The sequence below is a fragment of the Triturus cristatus genome, chromosome 1_1, assembly GCF_964204655.1.
Source record: "Triturus cristatus chromosome 1_1, aTriCri1.1, whole genome shotgun sequence".
Lineage (NCBI taxonomy): Eukaryota > Metazoa > Chordata > Amphibia > Caudata > Salamandridae > Triturus > Triturus cristatus.
This window is the reverse complement of record NC_140579.1, coordinates 344,965,272-344,981,727: the sequence shown is the minus strand read 5'-3', so window position 1 is coordinate 344,981,727 and position 16,456 is coordinate 344,965,272.

The window sequence follows — 16,456 nt, the reverse complement described above, 5'->3', positions numbered from 1 at the left end:
ACAAATTCACGGGCCACCTCTTAGTTTTAGAAGTGCATCCCTGTCTCCATGTGTATGCTCGCCCCCTATCAAACTGAGTTTTTAGAGGGCGAGGACGGCCTATGATGAAGCATGACACCAGGTGGTGTGTGAGGCCAGTCCTTCACTTTTTGTGAGATGCCCCCATTGGACATGCATCTCTAGAAATCCTGTAGGAATCCCAACTAGGGACAACCCCATTTGTGTTTATATTGTACATAAGGCCCCCTTTCACGCTATGGTTAGCGTGAAAGGGGTGGGCAGTGGGTGTTGTGGTGGGCGTTCCACTGCAACACCCATTCATTTTGACGCTGCCTCCTATGTACAAGGGTGGCGTATATAGGAGGCAGCGCCAAAATTAAGACCAGGTAAATCCTGGTCTTAAGTTGGCAAAACGAGTAGAAATGCGTTATTTCTCTTGGGTTTTGCTTTTACCATGTATGCTGCCTTGTGCAGCACACATGGAAAAAGCAAAATTCTATGGATTGTTTATGTACAGGAAGGTGTACCTTCCTGTACATACAAAAACCTTTAAAAAATGCAATTTTGTCACTTTCATGTGTGCTGCATGAAGCAGCACACATGAAAGTGATAGAATGGCATTTTAGGATTGTTTATGTGTAGGAAGATGTCCCTTCCTGCATATAAACAATCCTCCCCTGCGCGCAGACACCCTAGCACTATGGTACAAGGGTGTCTGCGTTGGCGCTAAGTTGCTAAACTGCATCGCAAGACTGCACCAAATTCTTGTAAATAAAGTGAAGGAGATAGGCATTAAGCCAGGAAGGCTAACGTCTCTCCGCCACTTCATTGTACATATGGCCTTTATTTTTTATAGGAGTTGCCATTTTACTTTCTTTGGATAAGGACACAATTAAGTTCCAACCTTTATTGTGTGTTTTTTTTTTAGAGGTTTTGGTTATTGATGAAAATGTTACCAGTTTGTTGTTTTATATGTGATTGCTTGTTTCACTGTTTCTTATGTAACCATTTAAGTTAATTTCTCGATATTGTGATTTTCTAGGTGATGCATTGTTGCAGATGTAGTTCTTTCCCTTTCCCACATATGTTAATGAGACTGGGAGTGGTAAGAGGATAATACATGTTGATGTGTGTGTGTGTGTGTGTGTGTTTGTATGACTATATTTTACATTGTTACTTGGATGACAGAATGTTGGAATACCTTTAGATGTTGTTGTTCACATGAAGTACATGCTATATATGTTATGTTATGTTACTGCAAATTATAAAGCGCTACAGCTGCCCAGCAAAGGGGCAGCCCGGCGCTAAATCTCAGAAAGACTGACAAGCAGATGGAACATACATGGACTATGGAGCAGGAAAAAGGTAGGTCTTAATGGCCTTCCTGAATTCTAAATAATTACTGAGGCCATGAATGTGCCAAGGAAGTGCGTTCCAGAGGATGGCCGCTCTACTACGAAAAGAGCGTCCCCCAGCACGATCTCTTCTTGTCCGGGGAACTACCACCAAGTGCAGCTCCTGTGAGCGGAGATGTTGTGAGGGGACATAAGGCAAAAGAAGGTTGGCCAGAATAGAGGAAGTAATCAATTTCAAACCTTTGAAGGAGATGCATAAGGCCTTGAATTCAATACGCCTGGCCACAGGTAACCAATGAAGACGGCGAATTGCCTCAGGCACAGAACAAGGCCTACGCACACCTAACAAGGTTTTTTCTGCTGCATTCTGTGCCCTTTGCAGCCTCTGAATCTCTGCCTTGTTGGACCCCTGATAAAGAGAACAGGCATAATCAAGTCTGGACAGTACAGAAGCCTGAATGATAACCTAATGTGCAGGTGCATCAAAGAAGCCCAGCAGGGGTCTAAGCCCCCATAGGAGTCCAATGCATGTCCCTGCTGTCTTTTTGGTTTGGACTCGATAGTTAAGAGATGAGTCCAGCCATACCCCTAAATTTTTCACTGCCTGCTTAGGGGAGGGGGCCCTGCCCAGACTAGCTGGATTAAGAGTTCACTCCACTGACCATGGTCCTTTCCCACTAACAATACCTCTGACTTGTTGGAATTCAGCTGGAGACAGTTGGCGGTCATCCACCCCACCACTGCCGCAAGGTCGCCCTGAAACTTAAGGGCATCCAGCTCGATGTTATTTGAGAATGCCACCACCAACTGTGTATCGTCAGCGTGGGAGACCATGGCCAGACCCCTCTGTTAGCGACTGCAGCCAATGGTTGGACATAGATATTAAACAGCAGGGGGCTAATGGAGGAGCCCTGTGGCACCCCTTGTTTAACAGAGTGTTCGTCAGAGCTAAACAGGGGGGGCTGTTACTGAGAATGACCTCTCACAAAGGAATGAAGCAAGCCACTCCAAGGCCGAGCCGGTGATTCCCACTTCCTCCAGGCCTCTCAGCAGTATATCCTGGGACACCGTGTCAAACGCGGCGCACAGATCCAGTAGAATCAGCGCCGATGTTTGCCCCATGTCCAATGCTGACCAAAGATGTTCTGTCACAGCCAGGAGGGCTGACTCCGTGCTGTGACCAGGTCAAAAGCCGTTCTGAGAGGAGTCCAGGATGTCATTAGAGGTCAGGAAAAACGACCGGAGAGAATTCACATATGCCTCCGTGATCTTTGCCGCCCAAGGAAGCAGAGAAATAGGGCGGTAGTTCTCTGATTTTACCGGATCAAGCGCAGTTTTATAAAGCAGAGGAATTACCTTAGTCTGTTTCCATGCCCTAGGCACGGTGGGCGTGGCAAGGGACCCGTTAATCACCTGCCTCAGAGAAGGTAGAATAGTAGGAAGAACTTTACTGAATTGGTCTGGTTTAAGTCTGGTTTGGTCTGGTTTAAGCGGGTTGGTGGGAGATCCTGACTTAATCCTACTGCAAAGTGTTAAAATCTTATCGACCGGGATAGGCGGAAAGGTATTTAGAGTGTTGTCTTTTTGACAGCAACGTGCCACCGGCACGTTACCGTAAGCAGCCGGAAAGGTCCTCACAATGCTCATTAGACATAATAGTCGACCCAGCAGTGGACTGCCGTGATTGCAAGCTGTCGAGTATTGAGAAGATGTTCTTAGATGGATTATCACTCGTGCCAAGTTTATAGCCTTGTGATACCTCTTAATTGCCACCCGATAGATATCCTTAGCAGCAGGGTTAAAGTACCTTCTCCATATCCGCTCCAGCCTCTTACATCCCTTGCGCATATTGGCAAGTTCATTTTTAAACCATGGGTGCGTTTTTGATTTGCGGTTGACAGACCATTTCAAAGGGATTAGGCTGTCTAACGGCTGGTTTATCCACTCGGAGAATACTCTATGGGCCTCATTGGAGTCCTCAGGCAAACTTGGACAGGTAGCCGAGAAGCAAGCATCATATTGCTGCCAATTCAGTTTGTGCCAGGGGCGTTTGAGGGAGGTTGACTGATGCTCAGGCAGCGCGGAACTTGGGCCATGAAGTGACATTGAGACCAAAAAGTGGTCCGTCCATCCCATCGTGATAGGTGCATGCACAGTGATCGCTGGTATATTAATAAAGACTGGGTCTAATAAGTGCCCCGCAGTATGTGTTGGACCCGAGACCAGTTGCACCAACTGGCAAGCTGCGAGATCGGCCACCAGATTAGTCATATCAGTGTCCTCGAGTTTATCCAAATGCAGGTTAAGATCCCCCAGGACTGTGAAGTTGGCGGTATTAACCGCCAATAGGCTAACCATTTCTACAAGAGCTTCCCTAAAGTCAGAAGATGGCCCAGGAGGCCAGTAAACTAGGAGCCCTGACATCGTATAGTTTGGGCTTAGAGTGACCTGAAAATAAGCACATTCACAGCCAGTTACCACCTGTTTTACGAAGGTACAGGGGTAGCAAGTTTTAAAAATAACCGCTATGCCCCCACCTCTAGACGCCCTGTTAAGAGAGAGGATGCTATAGCCCGCAGGGAGCGCAAAGCCTGGCTCAGCTGTCATGACATCGGAGAGCCATGTCTCCGTAAGAAAAAGGGCGTCCGGAGTGGCAGCCTCTGAAAGATCATAGATATCAGTGTAATGTTTTGCTAGTGAGCGACAGTTGAGACTAAGAATGCTAATTTGCTTCCTAGACCTAGGACAGTAGTGGCAAGGAGAAAAATTATAAGTTGCCTCGTAGCCACATTGTAGACAGTAAAAAGGGCCCTCCACCACGTCCCCACAAACCTGTTTACAACTGCTCACCACATTTCTAAGCCGCAGCAGATCATTCCGCGTGTATGATAAACCATTCATGAAATGGGCAGCATGTCTGGTGGTGATCTGGTGCGGACGGGCGCAGACGAGCTTGCCTTTGGCGCGCCCGCTGCGCACGCCCGCTGCGCGTTGGCGCCATAGCCCTTTATAACGATATGCGGGAGATCGGGGAGAGACTAGACCATCACTCCCCCAAGATGGCCGCCACTGAAAGTGCCACCGGAAGTGGAGAAAGCGGAAAAAACTAGGTCGAAACACCTCCTTCCACACAAACAGCACAAGCTGCGGTGGACCGGGGAGGAAAGCGACCAGAGATGAGTAGGTTTTAAACTTTTAAAAAGTGCACAGTATAACACGAAATCACAGTTTAAAAACGAACAGAAGTGTCACAGAGTAAATTAAAACACAGGTAGGCCCATGAAACCACTCACACGCTGCTGACACTGCCAATATCAATTGCACCTGTCAGCTTTCCAATATTAAACTGAATATACACCAAGGTAACCAAGGTAACCTATATTTGTGCAATATCTGGTATATGGATGTGTATCCTGCCCTTGATAGTATGTGTAAGAATTAACAACATAATATACCAGTGTGTGGGCTGGAGTAATATCTGTTTGGGATACATGGTTGTTTCATATGATTGTGTAGTGTGGGGTAAGTGCCGAGACAGAAATCAAAGGTAGCCTCATATTAGGTGTGTTTTTTAATGAAATCCCTTCTGTTTAGTCATTACAAGTCTACATATACTTAAGTAAAAAATATATATGTAGGTTAGTTAGTGTTTGTTTGCATTATATGTTTGGCTGTCCAGGTACATTTAAATAAAATATGTACATTTACTTGCAGATTTGAGGTGGGGGGAGTAAAATTGTTTTCCTGGGAATTTTATATGGGTAGGTAGTTTTTGGCAATTGGACAGACAAGGCGACATTGTAAAACGTTGTTAGATATTCTTTGATGTACATAAAGTTAAGTTTAGTGGCATTGACATTAATAAAAATGTAAACGTTGGAGTTGACTTCAAATTTGGTGTGCATTGTATTATTGTTCCTCCATCACTCCCAGATAGTCACACTGCTTCTTGTAGCAGGGACATGGTGATTGATTTAGTTATGTGGAGGTTGTGAGCAGGGTGTGTTTACTTAAGCTAGTTTTCCTCCAAAAAAGATGTGGAGGAGGATCTGCCAAGTTTCCATTGATGAAAATTACACTCTTAAAATGGCAATCAGAGTATTGACTCTCTGTAGGTCCATCTGTTGTATGAATGGTATACCGCTGGTGACATAGTAAGGAAAATGCAGCAGGCTTGACAGGGGCATGACAGAAATTTTTCTTCCTCAACACATAAAAAGGACCTCCATGGTGGTGAAAGGTTGAACAGTTGGCTTTTGACAGCCTGTCTACCTCCTACAAACTCTATATCAGGCTGTTGGACTCTTTTTAGGAGCTTAAAATCTTCCAGTGGGGCAAATCTAAAGCTGTTTCTAACAAAGTGATCTTACAATCTGAAAGCTTTGCTGCATATGTTGCTGAACCTTGAGAGGTATGAGGCCTAATTACTTAGGCTATCTGGAACCTTCAGCTGGTCTTTTTTTAAGGCTCCAAGGATCACAGGTAAAGGACTTATGGGCTAGGACTCACACTAGTACAGGCCACTAGCAGGGCCCAATCCAGGTCCAGTCGCTACTGGTCAGTTGCTAACTCCAGGAAAAGAGACTCTTTCACTTGTGTCTCTATAGCTAAAAAGGAAAAGTCCAGCTCTCAAGGTCTGGGTACAAGTTGGGGCAGGTCCAACCCTACAGGTCTCCACACTGGTCACAAACTCAGGTCCAGGTGTGTTCTGTGGGGCTGAGGGTGAGGTGTCCCTTTTGTACAATTCACTAGCGAGTTGGTGGGGGAATTCTTCGTCATTCCCTAACCAATGTGAAAAGAAAAATCCAAGGCCAAACCTTCTCACTTTTACAGTACATCCTGTGTGCCTTTCTGCAAACTATCCGGCAGCGCATCACACTAAGTGAAATCCAATATGGCAGAACCCTTCAATGCCCGGGGAGGCTGGTGGCCCAGCTAGTAGTGTCCATGTACCTCCTCCTGTACCAGTGCACACAATGTCTGGGGCCAGCTCTCCTCTAACTGGGCTGGTGCCATGCTGGTTAAAGTGTCTCCTGGGATCAACAAATCCCTATTCCCCAAAATTCAGTTTACAATTAAGTATGAACGGGCAAGCCTTACTGTTGGAAACGGCCCTTTTTTGCAGGGTTATCCCCAAACTTTTTGCTTCTTCCTCCTTTATTTTCTCTGACCTGTGGTTGTTGGCAATAGGACTCTGAGCACTTTAACACTGCTGATCAGTGCTAAAGTGCATATGCTCTCTGTATAAATTGGTGTATTGATTGGTTATCCATGATTGGTGTATTTGTTTCACCTGTTAGCCCCTAGTAAAGTGCACTGCGTGTGCCAGGGCTGGTGATTCAAATGCTACTAGTGGGCTGCAGCACTGATTGTGCCACCCACAGGAGTAGCGCTAAAATGATGTCTTAGGCCTGCTTGCAGTGCCTATGTGCAGTCCAGGACTGCCATGTCGACCTGGCCAGTGCACCCACTGACCAGGCCTTATCCTTCCCTTTTTGTACATGTAAGGCATCCCTATGGTGGCCCTAGGTACCCCCCTGGGCTGGGTGCAGTGTATCTGAAAGGTAGGGCATGTACTGAGGTGTGTAACATGCCCTGGTAGTGAATTACAGCCATTTTCGTTTTTCACTGCTGAGAGGCTATCTTGCCCATAGGATAGAATGGGGAAGGCTGTTTACATGCCTATCTTCCCATAGGGGCAAGATAGAAAATCCAAGTTTGGTATCTCTGTGTTCAGAATTTAATTATACATCTTTTTAGCAAGATGGTTTTTAAATTCACTGTGTGGGAATAGCACTTTTTAGAAAGTAGCTATTCTCCTGTTTAACCTTCCTGTGTGCCTGTGTGCTGGTTGGCTGACTGGTGTCAGGTGATGTGCTAGGTGGCTCCAGGAGCCTGGATGAGTCAGCAGCAGGGTGAATAGGGAGATCTGCTTTAGATGGGTGGGAGGAGTAGTCCAGGGGTCTGAATAGGGCTGCCCCTGACAAACACAAAGCTGGCTCCACCCCCTGCTGGCCAGGCTGAGGACTCTGCCTCTGCTGGCACAAAGAAGGCTCCACCTCCTGCTGAGCGTCTAACGACCCTGCCCCTCACTCTGAAAGGAACCAGGTGCTCCAGAGCAGAGCACACCCAGGAACCGGTTTGAGCAGGGGAATCCCCCCACTGGAACAAAGAGAGACAAAGACTTGGAGGGGTATAAGAAGAGGACCCCAGACACCTAAAACTTTAGATCACTTTGGAACTAAGAAGAAACCTCTGCCAAGGAGAAAGCTGGAAGAAACTGAAGAGGAGAAGACTGCCTGCTTGCTGTTTTGCTTTGCTGCCAAGGAGAGGGGAAGGACCTTGCTGTGTCCCCTTCTTTTGATTCTGATCTCCAAGGGCCTGAGAAGAGCTGGCTCCCTGTTAAGAAGTCCCAGGAACAAAAGGACTTCACCACCAGCTTCCCTGGAACTCTGCTGAGAGAGTTCTGACCTGCCTTGGAGTGCTTGCCCAGTCTTGGGGCCTCAGGAGGTCGTTTTGCTGTGTTTGGGAGCTGGGAAGCAGAAGCGTGAACAAGAGTGACTGGTACCCAACGCATCATCCGATTGCGTGTCGCAAGACGAGAGTGCGTGGAAAATTTCATCGCGGCACCATCGCAACACGCAGGGTCTCCGCATCGCCGAGTGCGTCGAGCATCGTCCCGAAGCGTGAAGCTTCCTGCCATTGCGAGGGTTGTCGCAGAACCAGTTTGCGGGCCGCACCACTGCCGGTGCATGAAAAGTCTCCAATCGCTGCGTGCGTCGACGCAGAGTCCCGTTCCGTGGCGCATCGAGAGTTGCGGCGCCGGAAGGCAACGCTGCGCCACGCATCGCACCACATCAAAGAGTGTCGCATCGAACCTGTGCGTGAAGCTTCTCCCTAAGAAACCTACGCAACGAAGGCCAAAGTCATCGCATCCTCCCCTTACAGATCGGAGCCGGCGCATCCACCTCTGCTGCGTGAAGCAGGGCTGCTGCAAAGCCTCCCCAGGATCTCAGGAGTATCGCATCGCCTTTGCAAGCTTCCTTGTTATAGCTTTTGGGAACCTTATCGCAACTACAGGTACTGTTGGGCACGAAAGTGTCGCATTTTGTGCATTGAGAGTCGCATTGTGCAGGACACTGACTTTTACATCCTGGAGTACTTTCTGCAAACTCTGAACTATCTTTAAAGTAACCTTTTTGAATTATATGTTGGTTTGTCTGTAATATTTGGTCTTGTGAAGTTTTTAGTAAAGATACCTTATTTTTCTAAAACTGGTGTGGAGTAAATCTGTGGTGTTTTCACTGTGTTACTGTGAGTGTTGGTACAAATACTTTACACATTGCCTTTGATAGCCTAGACTGCTCAGGCCAAGCTACCTAGAGGGTGAGCAGGGGTTATCTTAACAGTGTATCCCCCTTTCCCTGACTAGAAGCAAGGGTCCCTACTTGGACAGTGGTACCTACCCTGCCAACTAGAGACCCCCAGATCTAACATTGGTGGTCAGCGGTGAGGATTGAACTTGTATTTGTACTTGACCCACAGTAATTGGTGTACATCACTAGTTTAAGTGCAGACCAATAGACAACCACATACTATATTTTTTTTTTATTCTATTTTGGAGTAACTCTTCAAGAGCATCATGTCTCAGGTGGCAACAAGTGAGAGGGCAGAATTGGAGTTTTCCATGGAGGATCTGTATTCGTACAAGGTTGAGGAGCTCAAGCAATTCTGCAAAGACCTTGGTTGCCCTGTGAAAAGCGGATCTAGAAGGGATGTGCTACAAAGAGTCTTGAAGGCCTGGTGGGAGGCCCAAGAAGAGGATGATGCAGATGAAGAGGATGGTTTTGTTTCCCAAGCTCTGCCCGTGGTCGGACCAGTCTCAAGGGCTGGCAGCTCCCATTCCAGTAGGAGTCTCACTCCAGAGGAGTTGGAGGAGAATCAAAGGGCTAGAGATCATGAGTTAGAAGTCATGAGGCTTGAGTTGAAGCTGATGGAAATGGAAACCCAAAACAAAATAGAAGAGAGCAAGAAGATGTATGCCTTGGAAGAATTGAAATTGACCTTGGCACATGAATTAAGAATGAGGGAGCTTGATATGGAGCTCGAGAGGCTTGAGGCCATGAGTGTCTCAGCTGAAGAAGAAAGGTTAGCTCAGGAAGTGAGCTTTGCTGAGTTGGAGGTGGAGTCCAGCTCAGATGGTGGCAGCAAGATTGTAGTTTCTAGTGCTGAGAGAAAGGTACAAACACCCAGAGATGTGGCGCCTAACTTGAGGGAGGGGGTTGACATACACCAGGGAGTTCAGGTTTATGATGTAGTTCCAGTGGAGTGCAGTGTCCCTGAAGTAGATTGGGGAACTGGCACAAGGGACCATATTCCTAGTGGTGGGAGGGACACTCTACTGACCCTAGATGTGAGGTACAGGGAGAGGGGTTCCCCCATGGTAGAAACCTTGGTGTGGGAGTGTGGAGACCGCCCAGAAGAGTGTGAGTTGTGTGACAGAGACAGTCAGATACTGTCTTGCCAATCTCAGGAGAGTGGTGTGGGGTACTTGTGTGAGGCACTGGAGGGTGAGGCAAACGGTAGCTTGGTTAACAACTGTGGGGGGCTGTGTGATTCATTTGTTGGAGAGCATATTTTAAGTCCCTGTTTTCCAGAGCTATGCCAACACCCGGCGGAGTGTGAGTTCTCTGGTTCCAGAGAGCTTGCGTTGGAGGCAGACCTTTGGTTGGATGCCAAAAGGTCTGGAGAGGCATTGGGGAGTGATCCCAAAAGGAGTGGCCCAGATATCTTCCAGACCTGTGAGGTGGAAGAGGTTCAGTGTAGCCCAGTTAGGTCCCAGTGTAGTGGGAGGGGTGTAGGGGCTCACGTCCTGTCTCAGTGGAGAAGGGGTGAGTGTGGGACTGTGGGTCCCAAGGTGCCCGAAACCCCGTCTCAGGGCCTGGAGGGTTCCTTAAGGGAACGCCAGGTTGGGGGCCTAGACAGTGCTAGTAGCCATTTGAGGAGGATCTCCTAGTGTCAGGAGAACCTGGAGCCTCTGTAAACAGAGCTCCAGTGGTTCTGGTGTCTGGCGGTACCGCTCCAGTTGGGAGGGTGCAGAAGTCCAGACTGAGGGGTGAGAGGGGGATGTGTTCCCCAGTGGGAGAACCAGTGGGTCAGGGACCAGCCAGAAGGGCTGAGTCCCCTAGGAGTGACCATGGTGACACCACTTCTGTCCTGGGGGATCTTCGCGCACTGTCAGGTGGACAGGGGCCGGGAGGTCTGCGCCAGGCAGACTGTCACGAGACACATGAGTCATGTGTCACCCTCGGGGAGATACTGTGTGAGTCCCCAGAAGTCCTGGCATGCCAGGCAGGTGTGCAACTGCAGGGTTTAGTCCCTGGGTTGGGAGGCCAGGTTCAGGATCTGCCTGAACTGGGGGGAAGGACATCTGTAAGCTGTGTCCTGACCGGTTTGGCTTCCAGGGGTACCCCTCCAGTGGGGAGGGTGCAGCTCTCTGGAAGGGGGTGCAGAGGGAGAGAGTCCTCGCCTCTGACCCCGGTGCAACCTGAGGGCTTAGACCCTAGGTTGGGAGACCAGTTGCTGGAGAGAGGTCCTGAACTGGAGGGAGGGACATCTGTAAGCAGTGTCTCTACCAGTTTTTCTTCAAGGTGTACCGCTCAGAGTAGGAGGGTGCAGAAGTCTGGAAGGGGGTGCAGAGGGAGGGAGTCCTCGCCTCTGACCCCGGTTCACCTGGAGGGTGTAGACCCTAGGTTGGAGGGCCAGGTCCGGGGTGTCCCCCCTGACCTGGGATCCCAGTTGCAGGATAGAACCCCTGAACTGGTGGGCGAATGGTGCGGGACACCTGCCACAGGTGCCCTGACTATTCTAGAAGGGGGTACCGCTCCAGGTGGGAGGGTACAGAGCCCCAAGGAAGAGGAGGACTGGGTATGGAAAAGCCTACCCCAGCCTCCTGTCCAGCCACCGGATACAGGCCCGGGGCTGGTGGGTCAGTGCCAGGTTGTCAGACCCGACCTGACAGGAAAAGAAGTGGACAAAGGGTGCCCAGCACCTGGGGCTACTGCCCCCCACCTTCTGACGCCACAGGGGTTTGAGGGCCCTGAGAGGCATAAGGCCTGGGTCTCATCCCTGACCACTGTCACTGGACACTGCGGCTTGCTCTCTGTCTGTTGGGACACACCTGTGGGCAAGTTAAGGCTAGGTGCTGCACAGGTGGTGTCCACAGGTGAAGAGAAGGGTTCCACATGGGTTGGCTTGGTGGACCCTGAGAGTATGGATGGAGAGATCCAACTGGGTTCAGGAAGGCGTAGAACAGGAATAGTACCCTGCTGTTTGGGCCAGTTTCCGTGTTCTATCGCCCTAAGCAGGGAATCCCATCGAGGTATCGCTTGGTCTACCCTGGCTTTAGGCTGGAAGGGGGTTGTGTTGGAAACGGCCCTTTTTTGCAGGGTTATCCCCAAACTTTTTGCTTCTTCCTCCTTTATTTTCTCTGACCTGTGGTTGTTGGCAATAGGACTCTGAGCACTTTACCACTGCTGATCAGTGCTAAAGTGCATATGCTCTCTGTATAAATTGTTGTATTGATTGGTTATCCATGATTGGTATATTTGTTTCACCTGTTAGCCCCTAGTAAAGTGCACTGCGTGTGCCAGGGCTGGTGATTCAAATGCTACTAGTGGGCTGCAGCACTGATTGTGCCACCCACAGGAGTAGCGCTAAAATGATGTCTTAGGCCTGCTTGCAGTGCCTATGTGCAGTCCAGGACTGCCATGTCGACCTGGCCAGTGCACCCACTGACCAGGCCTTATCCTTCCCTTTCTGTACATGTAAGGCATCCCTATGGTGGCCCTAGGTACCCCCCTGGGCTGGGTGCAGTGTATCTGAAAGGTAGGGCATGTACTGAGGTGTGTAACATGCCCTGGTAGTGAATTACAGCCATTTTCGTTTTTCACTGCTGAGAGGCTATCTTGCCCATAGGATAGAATGGGGAAGGCTGTTTACATGCCTATCTTCCCATAGGGGCAAGATAGAAAATCCAAGTTTGGTATCTCTGTGTTCAGAATTTAATTATACATCTTTTTAGCAAGATGGTTTTTAAATTCACTGTGTGGGAATAGCACTTTTTAGAAAGTAGCTATTCTCCTGTTTAACCTTCCTGTGTGCCTGTGTGCTGGTTGGCTGACTGGTGTCAGGTGATGTGCTAGGTGGCTCCAGGAGCCTGGATGAGTCAGCAGCAGGGTGAATAGGGAGATCTGCTTTAGATGGGTGGGAGGAATAGTCCAGGGGTCTGAATAGGGCTGCCCCTGACAAACACAAAGCTGGCTCCACCCCCTGCTGGCCAGGCTGAGGACTCTGCCTCTGCTGGCACAAAGAAGGCTCCACCTCCTGCTGAGCGTCTAACGACCCTGCCCCTCACTCTGAAAGGAACCAGGTGCTCCAGAGCAGAGCACACCCAGGAACCGGTTTGAGCAGGGGAATCCCCCCACTGGAACAAAGAGAGACAAAGACTTGGAGGGGTATAAGAAGAGGACCCCAGACACCTAAAACTTTAGATCACTTTGGAACTAAGAAGAAACCTCTGCCAAGGAGAAAGCTGGAAGAAACTGAAGAGGAGAAGACTGCCTGCTTGCTGTTTTGCTTTGCTGCCAAGGAGAGGGGAAGGACCTTGCTGTGTCCCCTTCTTTTGATTCTGATCTCCAAGGGCCTGAGAAGAGCTGGCTCCCTGTTAAGAAGTCCCAGGAACAAAAGGACTTCACCACCAGCTTCCCTGGAACTCTGCTGAGAGAGTTCTGACCTGCCTTGGAGTGCTTGCCCAGTCTTGGGGCCTCAGGAGGTCGTTTTGCTGTGTTTGGGAGCTGGGAAGCAGAAGCGTGAACAAGAGTGACTGGTACCCAATGCATCATCCGATTGCGTGTCGCAAGACGAGAGTGCGTGGAAAATTTCATCGCGGCACCATCGCAACACGCAGGGTCTCCGCATCGCCGAGTGCGTCGAGCATCGTCCCGAAGCGTGAAGCTTCCTGCCATTGCGAGGGTTGTCGCAGAACCAGTTTGCGGGCCGCACCACTGCCGGTGCATGAAAAGTCTCCAATCGCTGCGTGCGTCGACGCAGAGTCCCGTTCCGTGGCGCATCGAGAGTTGCGGCGCCGGAAGGCAACGCTGCGCCACGCATCGCACCACATCAAAGAGTGTCGCATCGAACCTGTGCGTGAAGCTTCCCCCTAAGAAACCTACGCAACGAAGGCCAAAGTCATCGCATCCTCCCCTTACAGATCGGAGCCGGCGCATCCACCTCTGCTGCGTGAAGCAGGGCTGCTGCAAAGCCTCCCCAGGATCTCAGGAGTATCACATCGCCTTTGCAAGCTTCCTTGTTATAGCTTTTGGGAACCTTATCGCAACTACAGGTACTGTTGGGCACGAAAGTGTCGCATTTTGTGCATTGAGAGTCGCATTGTGCAGGACACTGACTTTTACATCCTGGAGTACTTTCTGCAAACTCTGAACTATCTTTAAAGTAACCTTTTTGAATTATATGTTGGTTTGTCTGTAATATTTGGTCTTGTGAAGTTTTTAGTAAAGATACCTTATTTTTCTAAAACTGGTGTGGAGTAAATCTGTGGTGTTTTCACTGTGTTACTGTGAGTGTTGGTACAAATACTTTACACATTGCCTTTGATAGCCTAGACTGCTCAGGCCAAGCTACCTAGAGGGTGAGCAGGGGTTATCTTAACAGTGTATCCCCCTTTCCCTGACTAGAAGCAAGGGTCCCTACTTGGACAGTGGTACCTACCCTGCCAACTAGAGACCCCCAGATCTAACACTTACCTTGGACCCTTCCAAATTAATTAAATTCCTCTCTAGATACCCTTCCGCAGCTGAGATGAGCCACATACCTCACACCAAGGTCTTCCTAACAAAAGGCCTGAAATATTTTCTCTGCTTTGGTAAACGTTTTCACACCTCACAGTGGTTCCACTGAGGGAGGGGCAACTGTAGGCAGCCTAATGCCAATTAGCCGTCAGGTCTCAAGATGCATTAAGATGCAGAAGACTGGGAACAGATAGCACAAAGGACCGAGGAACATATGCACTCATATACATACAACTATTTTTACCAGACTCATGTTTGCAGCTCCAGCAATTGGAGGACCAGCACAGTCAGTCACACTTCGTAGCCAGCAGTTGCAAACTAGGTATTTAACCCCCGCGCCCCCACCGGTATAGAGTTCCTTTGTCTTGCAACAGTTGTTGTTGTTTCTCTTTACTTCAGTTTGTAGTCAGCTTTGGCAGTCCCTTCATCTTTCTTGTTTTCTCTTCTGTTTGGTTCCCTTTGATTCTCTAGTTTAAGGACACCTGGGGGCATATAATCAAGGACATGCGATAAATATCGCAAATCGCGCTTAGCGCGATTCACATTATCACTGTAGCTATGTCTTATCAACGTATAGCTAACAGGCAATGTAATTTCAGCGAGCAATAGCGCGTGAAATCCATTGAATATTTCAAGCGCTAAGGAGAGGCTTGCTGATAGGGGAGTGTGGACCTAACATGGCAATCCACCTCCCATTTTCAGTATGTCCAAGTCATTTCAAAAGTAGGCATTTCATACCTGCGATAACCGCGGTTAGCGCGGTTATTTCTATCGCTTCGTGGGTCTGCTGCACGGCTTGCTAATATCGCAAAGCCGTGTTAGCGAGGATTTCAATGTTGTTTACCTAGGGAACGCCTACTTTGCATGTCATTAGCGATATTGATCGCTGACATTCAAAGTAGCAAGGAAACACGTGCTAACGCTTGTTAGCATGTCCTTGCAAATAGGGTGATAAAAAGATCGCCCCTTTTTCGGCGCTATGTGCCGAAAAGGTGGCGATGTTTCCCTTAATAATATGCCCCCTGGTTTTTTATCCTCTTACCCCCTTGTCCAGGCCTCCTTTCCCCTGGGGCAACATTGGCATTTTATCCTAAACTCCTTAACTGGGTGTGCGGTACAACAGGGGTTAGTTACAACATTCTCCCTGCTTGCAACCGAGTGGAGACCCTGACGTTCATAGTTTGACCTTGATACGCTGTGTCCCTCGAATCCAGTCGAGGTTTTCCGAATAACATAATATCAGCCTTCAGTGAGTATGTCTCACTCTCTCTACCCACTTTGTCCTTTAGGCTGGGTCTTCATTAACATTCTTGACCCATTACAAGGGTTAGAGTATAAAACTAGGGAAAGACAGATGTATTGACTTTTCTATCCATATGCTCAAATTACTGTGCTTATGACAGATCACTGCACTTCATAAAATAGAGTCTGAGGCCAATCCCTCACAAGCAATGGCACACACAATCCATAAAGAATCTAGTAACAAATAATTAGAGAGCAGAACCTTAAACATCCACAGTTTTAGTAGCACCTGAAGAGTTCACTGGGGATCCATATTGCTTCCAAGCTTTTATAGCCCAGTGAAATTTGTATTTTAGAGCAAAACCTCATATATCTGTAACAGACCAAGCTAAGGTAACCTTATATTACCCTATTTATGAAAAGACAGTTTGGCTGCTTTAATTTTAAACCCAAGCACTTTGTTGGGAGTTTTGGAACATTTGTGCAGAAATGTTTTGATATTTTTGGCAAGAGACGTGCTGCTTTAATCTCCCTTTGAGAAGGCAAGGAAGATCTGGTATCCTGTATTAGACTTTCAACAATTATTTTCAGAGATAGTCTAGACAGAAGAGTCCCAGTGGTCTTCTACTAAGGCCTCCATAAGGGTTTAAAAGAGGCTATTTCTTTAGTGGCCAACAACCACCACTGCTCTTATCGATCTTGCGCTATAAATTGATGCTCACATTGGAAGTTGGGTTCCAGAAAATGCATCTGTCCATGTCTATATAGAAGCAGTGATGGAAGACCTGAGTTTCAATAATGAATCCATTCAATTGGTGAAAATTCGAGGAGGGCTAACTCTGGAAAGAACGTGTTGAAGAAGAAAGAAAGACATTTCCATTATTGCGGAAGCAGAGGCAACTCATTAAATAATACCAACATCTGATGGGAAATAATCTGAATACAGACCAGCCAAGGGCCACTTTCTACCTACTTCTCTCATTGATAGTG